Consider the following 15,065-nt stretch of genomic DNA (forward strand, 5'->3'; position numbering starts at 1 on the left):
CTCAATGAGTGAGTGTTATATAGTAAGAGTGAACTTTGTTTATAAAAGTCTCTCACACATACATGTGAGCTGAATTTAGCATGCACTAGTCTATAATAATAACGAACAGCCCACAAGTGTGCTACACACCCCTCCATATTGTATCATGTAATAATAATAAATCGTGGACTCCAGTGTGAGGCAGGACCCGTTTCCTCTTGAGGAGAGGGAGAAGGGGTGGAATCCTTAGAACTGTCAAGGACAAGTGACGTCATACACGCCGCCATATTTTGACCAGTTGCCATCTTGGTTGTTTTCTTGGAATGTGACATCATATTGCCATTATCTTTTGAACTGACGCCATTTTTGATGCCTTATTGTTGCCATATTAATGATCCCTTAACCTTGGAGGAGGCGAGCCAGGATCTTAGTCATCAGTTAATTCACACATGTGTATGGCCAACATACTGTAGTTCGTCTATCATATAAGAACTCCACTTGGGCTACCATAATTAATCCAGCTATCAGCCAGAAACATGATTTGGCTGCATCAGGTAATAAATTATTCTGCTTGGGTAATAAGTTGTCCTGATAAGGATTTCAGGGCAATAAATAATCCTCGACCACTGTACACATGTATGGTAATTGGGCTAGAGGGGAGTGCGAGGGGAGAGTGTGAATGAGGGTCATAAAACAAGGGAGGGAGTGACAATGTGCAGTCCCTAGTGAACAGGTTTTAAATCATTGCACCAGGGTGTCCATAGTCCCTCTACTCCTACCAAGTTGGATTAAAGGAAGAAATGGAGTAGCTTCAAAGAACTGTCTACTTTGTCATGGGTTTGTTCAGTGACACAGTAATGCTTTGCAAATACCTCATCATGAGGCCCTAGAAGAAAACCGTTGTGCACTGAAGCGCTGTGGGAACTTCCAAAATTTCTAAAAGTCGTGTACCTAAAACGATTCAAGTAACATCTTGCTTTCTCAAATATACACTGTCTGAAAGAAACTGAAGCCTCGACTGTCATTGTTACTTCATACATGTACCACTGTTACTTCATACATGTATACATCAGAGATGGGTACGTAAATGGTTAGTGAACAGTAGAACAGCTAACAGAAGGCGTTAGTGTTGATCATGTTTAGATATGTTACCAGGACTGGTACGGTATATAAAGGGCGTGAAAGCTATGCGGTATTGAGTGATCACTGTGAAAGAAATGGAGATGGCCTCACAATCATGTGAGACAGTGTATTGGAAAGGATCTCATTGTGAGTCTCCATGTGGCCAGTAAATCTAATCGTGCAGTATCCAGATTTGTGGGCTATCCGAATGTTAGAGTGGCCCAGTGTTGCCCGTCATGGAAATGTCATACCCATTATCACGGTTCTGATCGACAGCGTCTAGACACACAAAGGAGGATCGCTGTATTGTGCACCAGGCACATCGTGACCGCTTTAAATCTACGCCAGCCATTCGATAACGAGTAATGGATTCCTTACACCATTCTACGTCCTTCGCTATTGGTCAGAGACTATTGGCAGCCGAACTAGAAAATGACCGTCCCATGTGTACACTGCTGTTAATACTACATTACAAACGACTGTGTTTGGTGTGGTGTCGTGACCAGGAAGCATGAACTGCTGATAAATAGCATCTCATTGTGGTCAGTGATGAATTCTGTCTCTGCACTACCCCACATGAAGATATTTGGCGTGTATGGGGCCGACCTGGGGAGAGGCCCCTTACTTACAATGTTTTGGAGAGGCACAGCGCTGTTACTGCTGGCATGATGGTGTGAGGAGCCATAAGATATGACTTAAGGTCACAACTGGTGATGACTGAGGGCACGACTATACATCACTGACGTCCTGCTTCTTCATGAGTTACCTCTCATTTTACTGTGTGGCGATGACATTTTTCAACAGGATAATGCTCGTCCACACTTGGCAGGTGTCTCTGTAAAGCGCTTGCGTAATTTTGTAGATATTTTGGTGGCCAGCAAGATCCCCAGATTTGTTCCACATACATCATATGTGAAACCAGCTCGAACGTCAACTATGTTCCAGTGTCAGTATCCAAGACATCAAGAGCCAGTTACAAGAGTTTGCCTGAGGAGAGGATACAATGGCTTTCTGACACTCTTCCCAACCAAATCAGGGCATGTATCCAGGACACAGGGGGTGCAATGTTATATTGACAAGTAGGTTCATACGGCAAAGTTCTTTGTAAATTTGACTTTTTACTGTAATCACTGAAATAACATCACAGACTCTCTCAGTCTTAGTAGTTTCATCCCCCCCATAGAGCACATGCAAATTGTTTGGGGGTAGTGGGAAAGTGATGACATTTGAAGACTATGCATCTACCGATGCATATGATCAGGCAGCCTGCAGAATACTAGACTAGGTATAGAAACCAAACTGCCTAGGCAGAGACTGCGTCTCATCTTAGACGAAAATGGAAATCTGAAATCCACAAATCAGCGGTCTATTCACGCTCTTTGTGCAGACTGTTCAGCAGCGATTATTTTTTAATTATTTCCTCTGAAGGTACTTATTTTTACTTTATGGTACGCCTTTTCTATTCTGAATGTTCTGCGTATATTACTTTATCAAAGCCAACAAAATACAGTTACATATCATTGAGTTGAAAAAAGATATTTAGACCAGCTGCCTATTCGCTTGCCTCTTCAACTGTACTTGCGAATCAGTTTTTATCTCGTATATAGAAAGATCTAGATTATGACCCTTATCGATTAACATAAATTATTATAATAATTATTATTGCAGTAACAACTGATCATAAAAAATATGAGGAAGGAAGACTCGCAGTTAATGTCCCATTCACGATTAAGTCATTAGAAAAAGATAATTTATAAAAACAACTACCAGCCATTAAGTTGGAAGCTTGTTAGTTGTGTTTAGAACATTTCTTTGAATACAATTGTGCAACGCTCAAATCAACCAGAACGATGGACACACAACACCTCATAATTTCATCTACTAACAAAATAGGTTTCACTGGAGAGAAATTGTAGCATAAATCCTCTCTGGCTGGTATATAATGTCACAAAACTAGGTTACCACGAGTCAACTGTCAATTGTAACCGTGTTCTCTCCGAATTATGGTGATATTAATGATGATCTTGGCCATCAGATTTATTTTCCATTTGTGCACCAGACATGACGTCGTGTCGTTCATACTGCCGTAATTGTTAAATTACCTAACTATTGGGAAGGCAAATTCTTAAATGGCTGCAGTGTCCTCAGTCGCTCACCGCATGGTTGTGGCTACCTATGATAAAAAATAAGAAAACAGAAAATTAAATAAACAGCTCTATTTTCCATCCTCTCACTTGCAGGATGATCATAAACTCGCTCCTCGCGGGTGACAGCTGACAGAAATGAAAGCGTCTGCTACCGGTATATCACACCACTGTGTAAGAATTTGTTCACACTGTTTTCTCATAAATCAATATTGCTGCTACCAAAAAATTTATATGTTTCTTGTAGTTAACTTTGGTTTAACATTCCAATTTATCATATTGAATACGTGAAAGAATAATGATTATTTCAGTCCAGATCGAACAGTGAACACCACACATGTGAAAACAACTTCGCCGGACAGCAACTCTCACTCTACGGAAAGAGTAGGCCTGTCCAGCATTAGTTAAGATTACAGTGATTAATAAATTTATTTGAATCAATATAAGAGCAGAACTTCGTTCTTGAACAAGGCCGTTTCAATAAAATAGAATTTACTGTGCCACAAATGGTTTCTTGAAACAGGCAGATGAACGAACGAAGTCGCTGTTGGTGTACGGTACCGGTTATTTGCTATCGATTGTATCCACATACTTATGATGTCTTCACACCTACATTTTCGTCGTGTGGACAGCTGCACAAAAACCCTCCTTGTGATCTATGTCAAATAATTTATTTAAGGAAAAAAAGAACAGTTCAGAAGGCAGCAGTGAAATTAATTTTCTTTTCTTTGTAGGTAGCACCGTTACTCGAACAACCCAATGAGAAATTTCAGAAACCGACCTCGGTGAAGACCAGTTTGGATTCCAGAGAAGTGTAGGAACACGAGAGGCAATACTGACCCTGTGACTTGTCTTAGAGGGTATGTTAATGAAAGGCAAACATATATTTATAGTATTGGTAGGCTTAGACAAATCTTTTGACAATACTAACTCAAACACTCTCTTCGAAATACTGAGCGTGGCAGGGGTAAAATAAGAGAACGAAAGGCAGTTATAAGTATCGAAGGGTTTGAAACGGAGGCAATGGTTGAGAAGGGAGTGAGACAGGGTTGTAACCTACCCACTATGTTATTTGATGTTTACGCTGAGCAAGCAATAAAGGAACCAAAAGAAAAATTTGGAGTAGGAGTTGAAGTCCATGCAAAAGAGGTAAAAACTCTGAGGTTTGCCGACAACATTGCAATTCTGTGAGAGACAGCAAAGGACTTGGAAGAGCAGATGAATGGAATGGACGGTATCTTGAAAGGGGGATATTACGTGAACATCAACAAAAGCAAAAAGAGGATAATGGAATGTATTCAGATTAAATCAGGTGATACTGAGCAAATTAGATTTGGAAACGAGACACAAAGTAGTAGAAGAATTTTGATTTTTGGGCAGCAATTTAACTAATGATGGCCGAAGTAGAGAGGATATAGAATATACACTTGCAATGACAAGAAAAGCGTTTCCAAGGAAGAGAGATCTCTTAACATCGAGTATAGATTTAAGTGTCAGGAAGTCTTTTCTGATAATATTTCTATGGAGTGTAGGCATGTATGGAAGTGAAATATGGAAGATAAACAGTTTAGACAAGAAGAGATAGAAGATTTTGAAATGTTGTGCTATAGAGGAATACTGAAGATTAAATGGGTAGGTCATGTAAGTAATGAGCAGCTACTGAACAGAATTGGTGAGCCAAGAAATTCGTGCCACAACGTGACTAGAAGAAGGAATCGGTTGCTAGGACACATTCTGAGACATCAAGGGATCATCAGTTTAGGATTGGAGGGAAGTGTATGTGTGTGTGGGGGGAGGGGGGTGGGGAAATCGTAGAGTGAGGCCAAGAGATGAATACACCAAGCAGATTCAGAAGAATGTAGGTTGCAGTAATTATTCGGAGATGAAGAGGTTAGCACAGGATAGAGTAGCATGGAGAGTTGCATCAAACCAGTCTTCGGACTGAAGACCACAACAACAACAAGGTATTACTGAAGGAGAGCCTGTTTCTGTCCTTTAAGATGGCCAATACTGTTCCACAGCCTCTCCTGGACTTATTCGCCTGTATTACCCCAAACTGCTGCATCATCTGCAAGTGCAAATGCATTGATGTCCTTATTATTGATCTGCTTTAGTTCTTTCATCACTTCATCCGTAACAGTGATAAAAGGTAATGGACAAAGGGAACTGCCTTGTTGAATCCCTATAGTTGTTTGCAACCAACTGGAATTATCATTCTCCATCTGCAAGCAACTGCAGCCAGTTTCGTAAAGCATTTTAACTTTCTGGATTAGCCTTGTGGGTACATTTATGTTTCTTACGCTTTTCCATAAGGGCTAAAAACTAAAACTAAAGAACTAAACTCCGTCCGAACAGGTCATGGAGACCCAACGGTACCGACCGCACTCCCTGTCATCCTCAGTCCACAGGCATCACTGGATGCTCATATGGAGTGACATGTGGTCAGCATACCGCTCTCCCGGCCGTATGTCGGGTTCCGAGACCAGAGCCGCTACTCAATCGAGATAGCTCCTCAGTTTGCTTCACAAGGGCTGAGTGCACCCCGCTTGCCAACAGCGCTCGGCAGACCGGATGGTCACCCATCCAAGTGCTAGCCCAGCCCTACAGCGGTTAACTTCGGTGATCTGACGGGAACCAGTGTTACCATTGCAGCAAGGCCGTTGGCCCCCTTAAGGGCTAGAAACAATAAATGCCCAATATGTAAATAAAAATAGATTCAAAGTGAGAAGAACAGCATAATCTTATTTCTGAAGGTACAAATCATACAAATTTATACGTCATCACTCACACACTATCACATACGATCTGAGTAAGTTGTAAGCGTGATAGTAACTTACTTACTTACTTACTGGTCACACCGGACTCGATAGTCCATTACCGCAGCAACGTATTTTCGCCATCTGTCCCTGTCTTGGGCTATTTCCTTCCGTTCACCTTCAATACCTAGGCTCCTCAAATCAGCCTTCACATTGTCCTCCCAGCTACGCCTCGGTCTCCACACAGGTCGTTTTCCCTCTAGGTGCCCTACCAGTACTCTGAGCGCTGCCCTGCCCTCATCCATTCGAGCTACGTGACCCGCCCATCGCAGCCTACGTGATTTAATAATACTGATTATGTCAGGGCTTGAATAGAGTTCGTGAACCTCTTCGTTATGCAGTTTCCGCCACTCTCCACTAATGCCATCCCTTTTTGTTCCGAAAATTTTCCTCAAAATTTTGTTTTCAAATACTCGAAACGGCTTTTCATTTTGCACAGTGAGAGACCAAGTCTCACGCCCATACAGCGTAACTGGTAGAATAATAGTTTTGTATATTCTAATCTTTAGATTCCTAGACAATATCCGTGATGAAAGTAATCTATTCAGTGAGAAGTAGCATGCATTTCCCGCCCGTAATCTCTTCTTCAGTTCGGATTCAATCTCATTTCTTGAAGTGATGTCCACGCCTAGATACTTAAATGTGTTCACTTTTTCAAACTGCATGTCTCCAACTCTTAACATTTCCCGATCTACTGCTGTTGGCATTCTAGTAGTAACCAGGTATTTAGTTTTGTCTTCACTTATCCTTAGACCTACATCTTCACTAGCCTTGATTAACGCATTCGCATTTGCTGTTACAGATTGTTTCCTATCGCTAACGATGTTTAGATCATCTGCATACCCTAATATCTTAATATTTCCATTTAACTCCACACCCTCTGAATTATCTGTTCCCATTCGTACAATATATTCTAGGACCAAATTAAAAAATAGCGGAGACAGGGCATCTCCCTGCTCAAGTCAGTTCTTTATTATAAATTCTTCTGACTCCAATTTCCCAACACATACTCTACCTTTTGTATTTTTCAAACTCGCTTCTATAAGTCTAACATACTTCTTTGGTATTCCAAGTTCCAAAAGCATTCTGTACAATTTTGACTGCAATACTGAATCATATGCTTTTGTAAAATCTATGAAAAGATTATGAACTGGTTTATTGTATTCCCATTTCTTTTCTAAAATTTGACGCAGGGTGAATATTTGGTCTATAGTTGATCTGTTCCTCCGAAAGCCGGCTTGGTAATCCCCCACAATTTCATCTGCATATGGTGTAAGCTTGCTTAGCAGAATATTCGAGAAAATTTTGGAACATACTGGTAATATCGATATACCTCTATAATTACTACAATCCATTTTGTCACCTTCATTAAAAATTGGGATCAGAATCGACTCCTGCCACTCTTCAGGTATCACCTCTGAGTTCCATACTTTAGTTATCACTTTGTGAACTACTTCCACCAATTTCTGTCCCCCATTTTTAACTAATTCTGAAGTTATGCAATCTGATCCTGGTGCTTTACGGTTTTTCAATTTGTTGATTGCATCTCTTACTTCCTTTAACGTTGGCTCAGGTATCTGGGGTTCTGCTGTATGTATTTCGTACGCCTGCTCATTTCCTGCTTCCTGGTGTACATTTAATAGATGCTCAAAATACGCCCTCCATTTGCTTAATATAGCACTGGGGTCTGTCAGTATTCCCCCAGCATTCCCTCGAAGTGCATTTGTCCTAGCCTTAAACCCCTTCCTATACCCATTTATGTCTAGGTAAAGTTCCCTAATGTTTTTTTGTTTTACTGTTTGTTTCCATTTTTGTAATTTTATTGTTCAAATAATCCCTCTTCTTTGCCCGTAGCCTACGACCAACTTCCCTTCTCAAGTTCAAGAACTCCTCTGGTTTTCTGTCTCCTATTCCATCCCAATCTAATCGCGCTTTTCTCCTTTCCTCTACCAATTTCTTGCATTCCTCATCAAACCACGGTTTTCTCCTGTTCTTCTTAATTGTACCTATTGTGACTTTCGCTGCCTCTTTGATATTTTTCCTCACAGTTATCCACTGTTTATTTACATACTCGTCTTGATCTTCGTGTGTCCTGAGAGCATCAAACCTATTTGAAATTTCTATCATGTACCTCCTTCTAAAGTTTTCATCATTTAGCTTGTCAGTGTCGAACCTAACAAGTTCTGCATTGTGACACCTTGATGTTCCTGTAGATAGCAGTTGGTGAACTTTGGCAACTACAAGAAAATGACCAGAATCGCAGTCTGCCCTCCTGAAAGTCCTAACATTTCTATACTAGTGTGCCATCTCCGATCTACAAGAACATGATCAATTTGGTTTCGGGTGTGTCCATCCGGAGAGACCCAAGTTGCTTTATGAATGTCCTTCCTTTTGAAATATGTGCTCTCAACAATCATGCCTTTTGAAATAGCAAAATTAACCACCCTTGTGCCATTATCATTCGAAATGTTATGCAAACTTTCTTTCCCAATTCTTGGCCGGAATGCTTCCTCCTTCCCTATCTTCGCATTGAAATCACCTATGATTAATTTTGTATCATACGAGGAGAACTCATCCCACAGTTGATCTAGTTCTTCATAAAAGCCGTCTTTAACAACCTCTTCAGTTTCCTGAGTTGGTGCGTGTACATTAATTACTACTAGTCTTTTCCACCTGCCGGACAACACTATAACTGATAGTCGGTCACTAATGAACCTTATATCTCTGATTGCGTGAAGCACTTTTCTCTATACTGCGAAACCTGTTCCGAAACTGTGAGCTTCCGTACTTCCATAGAAAAATGTATAGTTACCCCTCTTTATGCTACCCTCCCCCTGCCAACGAGTTTCTTGATTAGCTATAATGTCTACATCGTATCTATCTAATTCGTCTAATAATGTCTGGAATGTTCCTGGCCTGTTCAAACTTTTAACGTTCAATGTTCCCAACCTGAAAGTTCCTTTCGACCTGAATCTCTTCGAAGTAGGTTCCGCCCGGAGATCCGAATGGGAACCTAGTTTACCTCAGGAATATTTTACTTCAAAGGGACCCATGCCCATTAATGTTGCTGATTCTTGACGAATAGATTTGATAGTAAGAGAAGAAGAAACAGGGATGGTTCATCACGCCATTGCCTGCTCCCCACCGCCTGTCCGCGACTGCTTATTTTTTTTATTCGCAGCTACCCTTCATATCTGAAGGCCGTATCCCCTACCCGCAACCTGGGGACGCGCTGTGCCGTGGTGGTAGGGGCCCACGAGACAGAAGCGTGATAGTAAGCAATCAAAAATTAAAACCTCCTTGATGAGAATGAAACTGATATGAGGGAATATGATATGAAGTTAAGCTGGTTACTGAATCCATGTTGCAAATTATTTTATTATTCCTGACGTCGTGAATGGCAGTAATGGGACACATCAAAGCACTCGAATTTCTGGAATAAAGCCGAACAATGTGTGGAAAATATCCTTAAAAGCGACACTTACCGTAAATTAGAAGTTTTTTTACATAAGGACATAAAAATATATTATAAAAAATATATTTTGTAGGTGAGTATTTTGATATTTCATACAGTTCAGAGTTTTTAAAACAATTCCGGAAACTTTTCTGTGACAGCGACGAAAATGTTTCTCGTATTGGTAACCGGAAACATAGAAGGTATGACTCGCTGATTCATTCCATATACAGTTCTGCAGGAAGTGGTTCGCCTCCACTTTATCCTACTTGATTTACCTTGTTCGACCACTCGATAACGAAGACTCAAATGTTGACGGTTTAGTAACGTCCAACCCACCTTAAAACTGGCTTTTATGTGAGGTAGGAATCAACAAGTTATTGAACTCAGGCTCGGCTTTGAGCGTATCGGCTTGCGTCAATGAATTATTATGTTAATGGAAGGTGGAGGTGGAGAAAGCAAGGGAAAGGGAAGGAACTATTTATGGCAACTGCACGGGGACTTTATGCAGAATGAGCGGCGACCAGTGAAAATATGAACCGGACCGAGATTCGAACCCGGGGTTGCCTGCTTGTCAGCCAGTTACCTTAACCACAGCGGTATCCGCACGTAGTTCTCCATGATTGATTCTTTGAGATTAATGCAGAGGTTTAACGTACTTGTGCATCCGCACTGAAGAGGGTGGATTCATTGTCCATTAAGGAGATTCAGTTATATGAACGCATGGTGTCTCTTCTTTCGGAGTTGCCCGAAGTAACAGACACCACTCATTCATATAGTCAATGAATTGTCATATCTTGAGAAACAAGGAATGACAAAGACATTCTGAAAGGATTTCGAGAACGCCATGGCAAGGTTGCTATGAAGTGCAGTGTTATTTGGTTTTCAAACTTAACCAAAATATACGGTCCCAGTCATTCGTCTGTTGTAACTAAGTTGTGTTTGTGATATAATAAGTGAATTACCCCCATGTGCAGTGAACAGAAAAGCCCTGAAATATTAAGCTACGCGTTAAGCGCGAATCTTTAAACCGCAGAATGTAAATGGAAATAAATCTGACCCACAACAGTCAACAAAATAGTCACACAAACACACACTTATATAATTTATGCACACTGGAACTGGATTTTGCATGGATATCATTTGAATCCTAAGCAGTGCGTAATGATTCATCAAGAAACTCGTGGAAAATTAAATACTGTAAGTGTTTGTTTTCCGCTTATAGCACCCAGCAGTGCGCCCATAGGTGGCGGTCCCCTCTGACATCATTGGCTCTAAGCAAGAAAGAAATCCACTGTGTTCATAAATTAGATACATAAAAGTATACTTTAATTGTGAAAAGTGTAAATACGTAACTTACGGAAATGTTTGATGCAGCACTGAATGTAGAATTTATTCCCGCCTAACACTCTTAGTTCCCGACGTCCCCGCTAGGTGGCATGGTCGAATAATTTATTCCGATAGTCATCGTGGGGTCGTATAACTGTGCATAAAATGCGCGGTGGTGTTCATAGTTTCATGAAATACAAATCCGCTACTACAGTTCAGAGACAATTCAAGACTAAATATCGCAAGCCACCATATCAGAGACCAGCTATTATTAATTTATACAATCGTTTCACAGAAAATGGCTGTGTATCACATTGGAAGTTGGGTCAGGATCGACCAGGAGTTCCTTCCGCAGCAACTGAACTACATTCGTAGTTCGGGTAAATCAGAGAGACGCGCAAGTTGGGAACTACAAATGCGTGGTGTTAAGATTGGAAGGTATTGTGGTAACACCTGTCACTCAAATCCTACAAACTGGAACTGTTGCAAGCTTTGAAAGAAAGCGAGAAAGAAAAACGAAGTGATTTTTGAGTAGACATGTTTAACAAAATGCAGACTGAAGACGATTTTCTTAACAAAATTATGTTCATTGTTGAAGCCACCTTCCACACCTGCGCTAATGTCAATCGGTATAACGTCCGGATTTCGTGTGATCAGAAACCACGACACGTAATCGAACATGTACGAGACTCGCCTAAGGTAAATGTTTTTTGTGCTGTAAGCTGTAACAAGGTTTATGGTCCTTTTTTGCCGAGTCAGCTGTAACTGGCATATCGTATCTGGACGTGCTTGACCACTATCTAACGCAGCAGTTACAACAGGATAAGGGCACCGAATTTATTTTCGAGAAAGATGTCGCGCCACCACGTTATGATTGTGAGGCTGTCGCGTTTCTCCTTAGGAACGTGCCAGTTAGAATTGTACGTGGTGGAACAACATCCTGGTCATCACAATTACCTGATTTAATCCAAATGGACATCTACGTACGTGGTTTTCCTCGGTGTTACATTAAAGACAGTGTGTTTGTCCCTCAGATTCCGGGAAACGTCGACGAGCTGCGAAAACGGATAACACAGTCAGTTGTCCCCATACATCAAGACTTGTTTCATAGGACTTGACAGGGAATTGATTGCAAATGGGACATTTGTCGTGTTACAAAATGTAGCCATACTGAACATTTGTAAACAAGACTTGAAAGAATACTGCATTCAGTGCTGTGTTAAACATTTCTGTAAGTTATTTACCTTTTTCATAATTAAAGGTTACTTTTGTCTAACTAGCTTAATATATAAACACCCTGTGTTGCATCATCAAAAAAAAAAAATGCTTCAAATAGCTCTGAGCACTATGGGACTTAACATCTGAGGTCATCAGTCCCTTACTTAAACCTAACTAACCTAAGGACATCACACACATCCATGCCCGAGGCAGGATTCGAACCTTCGACCGTAGCAGTCACGCGGTTCCGGACTGAAGCGCCTAGAACCGCTCGGCCACAGTGGCCGGCTGCATCATCAAAAATTAACACGTAAATTATCAACAAGATTTCCATATAACATCTCAGTAAGGTGCACAGTTTTCTCTGTAACACATTTAGTGACCACGCAACAGCCGGCCGGAGTGGCCGAGTGGTTCTAGGCGCTACAGCCTGGAACCGCGGGACCGCTATGGTTGCAGCTTCTAAGCCTGCCTCGGGCAGGGATGTGTGTGATGTCCTTAGGTTAGTTAGATTTAAGTAGTTCTAGGTTCTAGGGGCCATTTGAACCATTTGACCACGCAAAGCAGGAACTCTAGCCTTAACCTATCTTTCAGCTTCTGAAATCTAACCTCCAACAAAAAGAAAATATGATTTGTGAGGTTGTGCACTTGCAACCTTACTTTAGTGAATAACCTCTGACATATCAGTGTCTTCAAGGGTAATAATTGTAATCAACATGTTGAAGGCACATGACCCCGTAGCAACAGGGCACCGTATCATATAAAAAAAAAAAAAAAAAAAAAAAAACAGGAGTTTATGCAGAAATAATTCAGAGAGAAGCTTATTAATATCTGCCTTCATATTATCAAAACTATGGAATTAATTTAAGAACCCAAATTCGTCCTCAAAGCAAGACAAACACGATTTCACAATGAGCAAACGGATGCTAAGTTCTCATTATACAACTTTTAATAAGATAGCATCTCTTAAAATTCAGGCTAGAGTGATAACTTCGACTTTACAGCACGACAAATTGAAAGGACAGTATCGTCACCGTTGTCAGCTTCCAGTTAATTAAAATTCAGCAACCTGTGGATCTCCATTTCGCCACGTGGATGAATACTGCCGCACGCCTGATCGCAAAGCAATAGCGAATACACTGTGCAGTAATTTAGCAAAAAAAATTCCAAGATTACCTATCTAATTCCCCTAAGCTTCATAACGGCAGCCAATTCAAATAGTTTCACCCAGTTTCTTCATTCATGAAGCACTTCGAAAACAGGTCAGATCGACACCAGACAAAACTAGTCTTCCGTCCAGACCAGGATTCTCTCAAACCAGCACAGGACACCGTACAGCACTAGAACAAGCACAGAGAGGAATAGAATGGCGGAAGGTCTTTCAAATAAGGCTACTTCGTCGTTCCTAAACCGCAAAGGCTTTCCATTGGTTAAAAGAGAAACTGGCCTTCTCAAGACGCGAAAGTATCTCAGCGGACATGCAAATACATTGCTCAAAGAGCTTATTCGCATTAGTCGAAGCTGAGTACAGTCGAGGTAACCAAAGTATTACAGAGATCTCCAAAATGAGATTTTCACTCTGCAGCGGAGTGTGCGCTGATATGAAACTCCCTGACAGATTAAAACTATGTGCTGGACCGAGACTCGAACACGGGACCTTTGCCTTTCAAGGGCAAGTGTTCCACCATCTGAGTTACCCAAGCACGACTTACACCCCGTCCTGACAGCTTTACTTCCGCCAGTACCTCGTCTCCTACCTTCCAAACTTCACAGAAGCTCTCCTGCGACCCTTGCAGAGCTAGCACTCCTGGAAGAAAGGATATTGCAGAGATGACGGTAGCGGTCTACTAAAACCAAAATATAGTAGGTAAAGATGAAATTGCGAATGAACAGGCAACTTTCAAAGCCATGAGGTAGAAAAATCGAGCACAAAAGAAAAGTAAGAGTTTAACATAGCTCTTATTCACATGAAAAAGTCGCGGAGAAAATATCGGCCGTGTCAAAGGCATCATCTAGTCATGTGTCCTCGATGACTTAGGGAAAGAACGGAAATTGGGAAACCTCGTTTGCTATAAAAATCTAGCTGCACGGATAACGTTGTTCCGGAAACAGTGAGATTACTCTTTTCCTGCTATCTGCAGAACTACATATTTTCCATTAGTTTGAAGGGGAGAGGGGGGGGGGATGCTTATCTCTTGTGGGAAGATACTTCCTAAATAGCGGATTTTCGCTATCGTTCGCAACTTACTAGAAGACAGCAAATTTCTGGTTCCATTACTGGGATTGATACGATGTGCAAACGTGAATGCTGAGATTTGCGTGGATTTAGATGAGCTATTTGTGTCATTGTGTGTCGTTGGCACACCGCCTATCTTGTCCGCAGCTCGTGGTCTTGCGGTAGCGTTCTCGCTTCCTGCGCACGGGGTCCCGGGTTCGATTCCCGGCGGGGTCAGGGATTTTTCTCTGCCTCGTGATGACTGGGTGTTGTGTGTTCATCATCATTTCATCATCATTGACTCGCAAGTCGCCGAAGTGGCGTCAACTAAAAAGGACTTGCAATACGGCGGCCGAACTTCCCCGCATGGGGCCTCCCGGCCAACAAAGCCATACGATCATCACCGCCTATCTTATCTACAGTTTTCTCTCATTCTTCATTTCACAGAAATAAATCTTCTGAAGAACTTGATACTAGTGCATGGTGCCTGACATCATCTCAGATGACAACAATCTGTTGGATGTGTGTTACGTATGACTGTTATGAAGCTGACTTAATTGTAGTTAAGGTTATTTGCTTGCTGTTGTGAAACAGACACTGTCGCCCTTCTAACGACAAAATATTGCCGAACTGATACTACGTGAGTCACATTTATGTAAAGAACTTTTCAAAAGTATACTGCTTAATTGTTGTCATACCGTCGCTTGCCTTAATTCGAGACGTCCACACTGAAATTGCTTATGTTCTGTCTATTGACAGAAAAACGTTTCATTGTTGCATTGTTTTCG

General features: G+C 41.3%; 1 protein-coding gene and 1 pseudogene across 3 annotated transcripts in view; one reads left to right on the forward strand and one right to left on the reverse strand.

Moving 5' to 3' along the window:
* The window catches only part of LOC126245358 (leucine-rich repeat-containing protein 15), a 142,756-nt gene that overhangs the window by 22,026 nt on the left and 105,665 nt on the right, over positions 1-15,065 (forward strand). Inside the window, exon 2 of one of the 3 annotated variants that reach the window (XM_049948309.1) lies at positions 3,980-4,105. The exons of the other annotated variants lie outside the window; for them this stretch is intronic. The gene's annotated coding sequence lies outside the window, so the exon portion shown is untranslated. The remainder of the gene's footprint in view (positions 1-3,979; positions 4,106-15,065) is intronic. 3 annotated transcript variants of the gene reach the window in all.
* Positions 5,793-5,910, reverse strand: LOC126206385 (5S ribosomal RNA; annotated as a pseudogene).

The sequence above is a fragment of the Schistocerca nitens genome, chromosome 1, assembly GCF_023898315.1.
Source record: "Schistocerca nitens isolate TAMUIC-IGC-003100 chromosome 1, iqSchNite1.1, whole genome shotgun sequence".
Taxonomy (NCBI): domain Eukaryota; kingdom Metazoa; phylum Arthropoda; class Insecta; order Orthoptera; family Acrididae; genus Schistocerca; species Schistocerca nitens.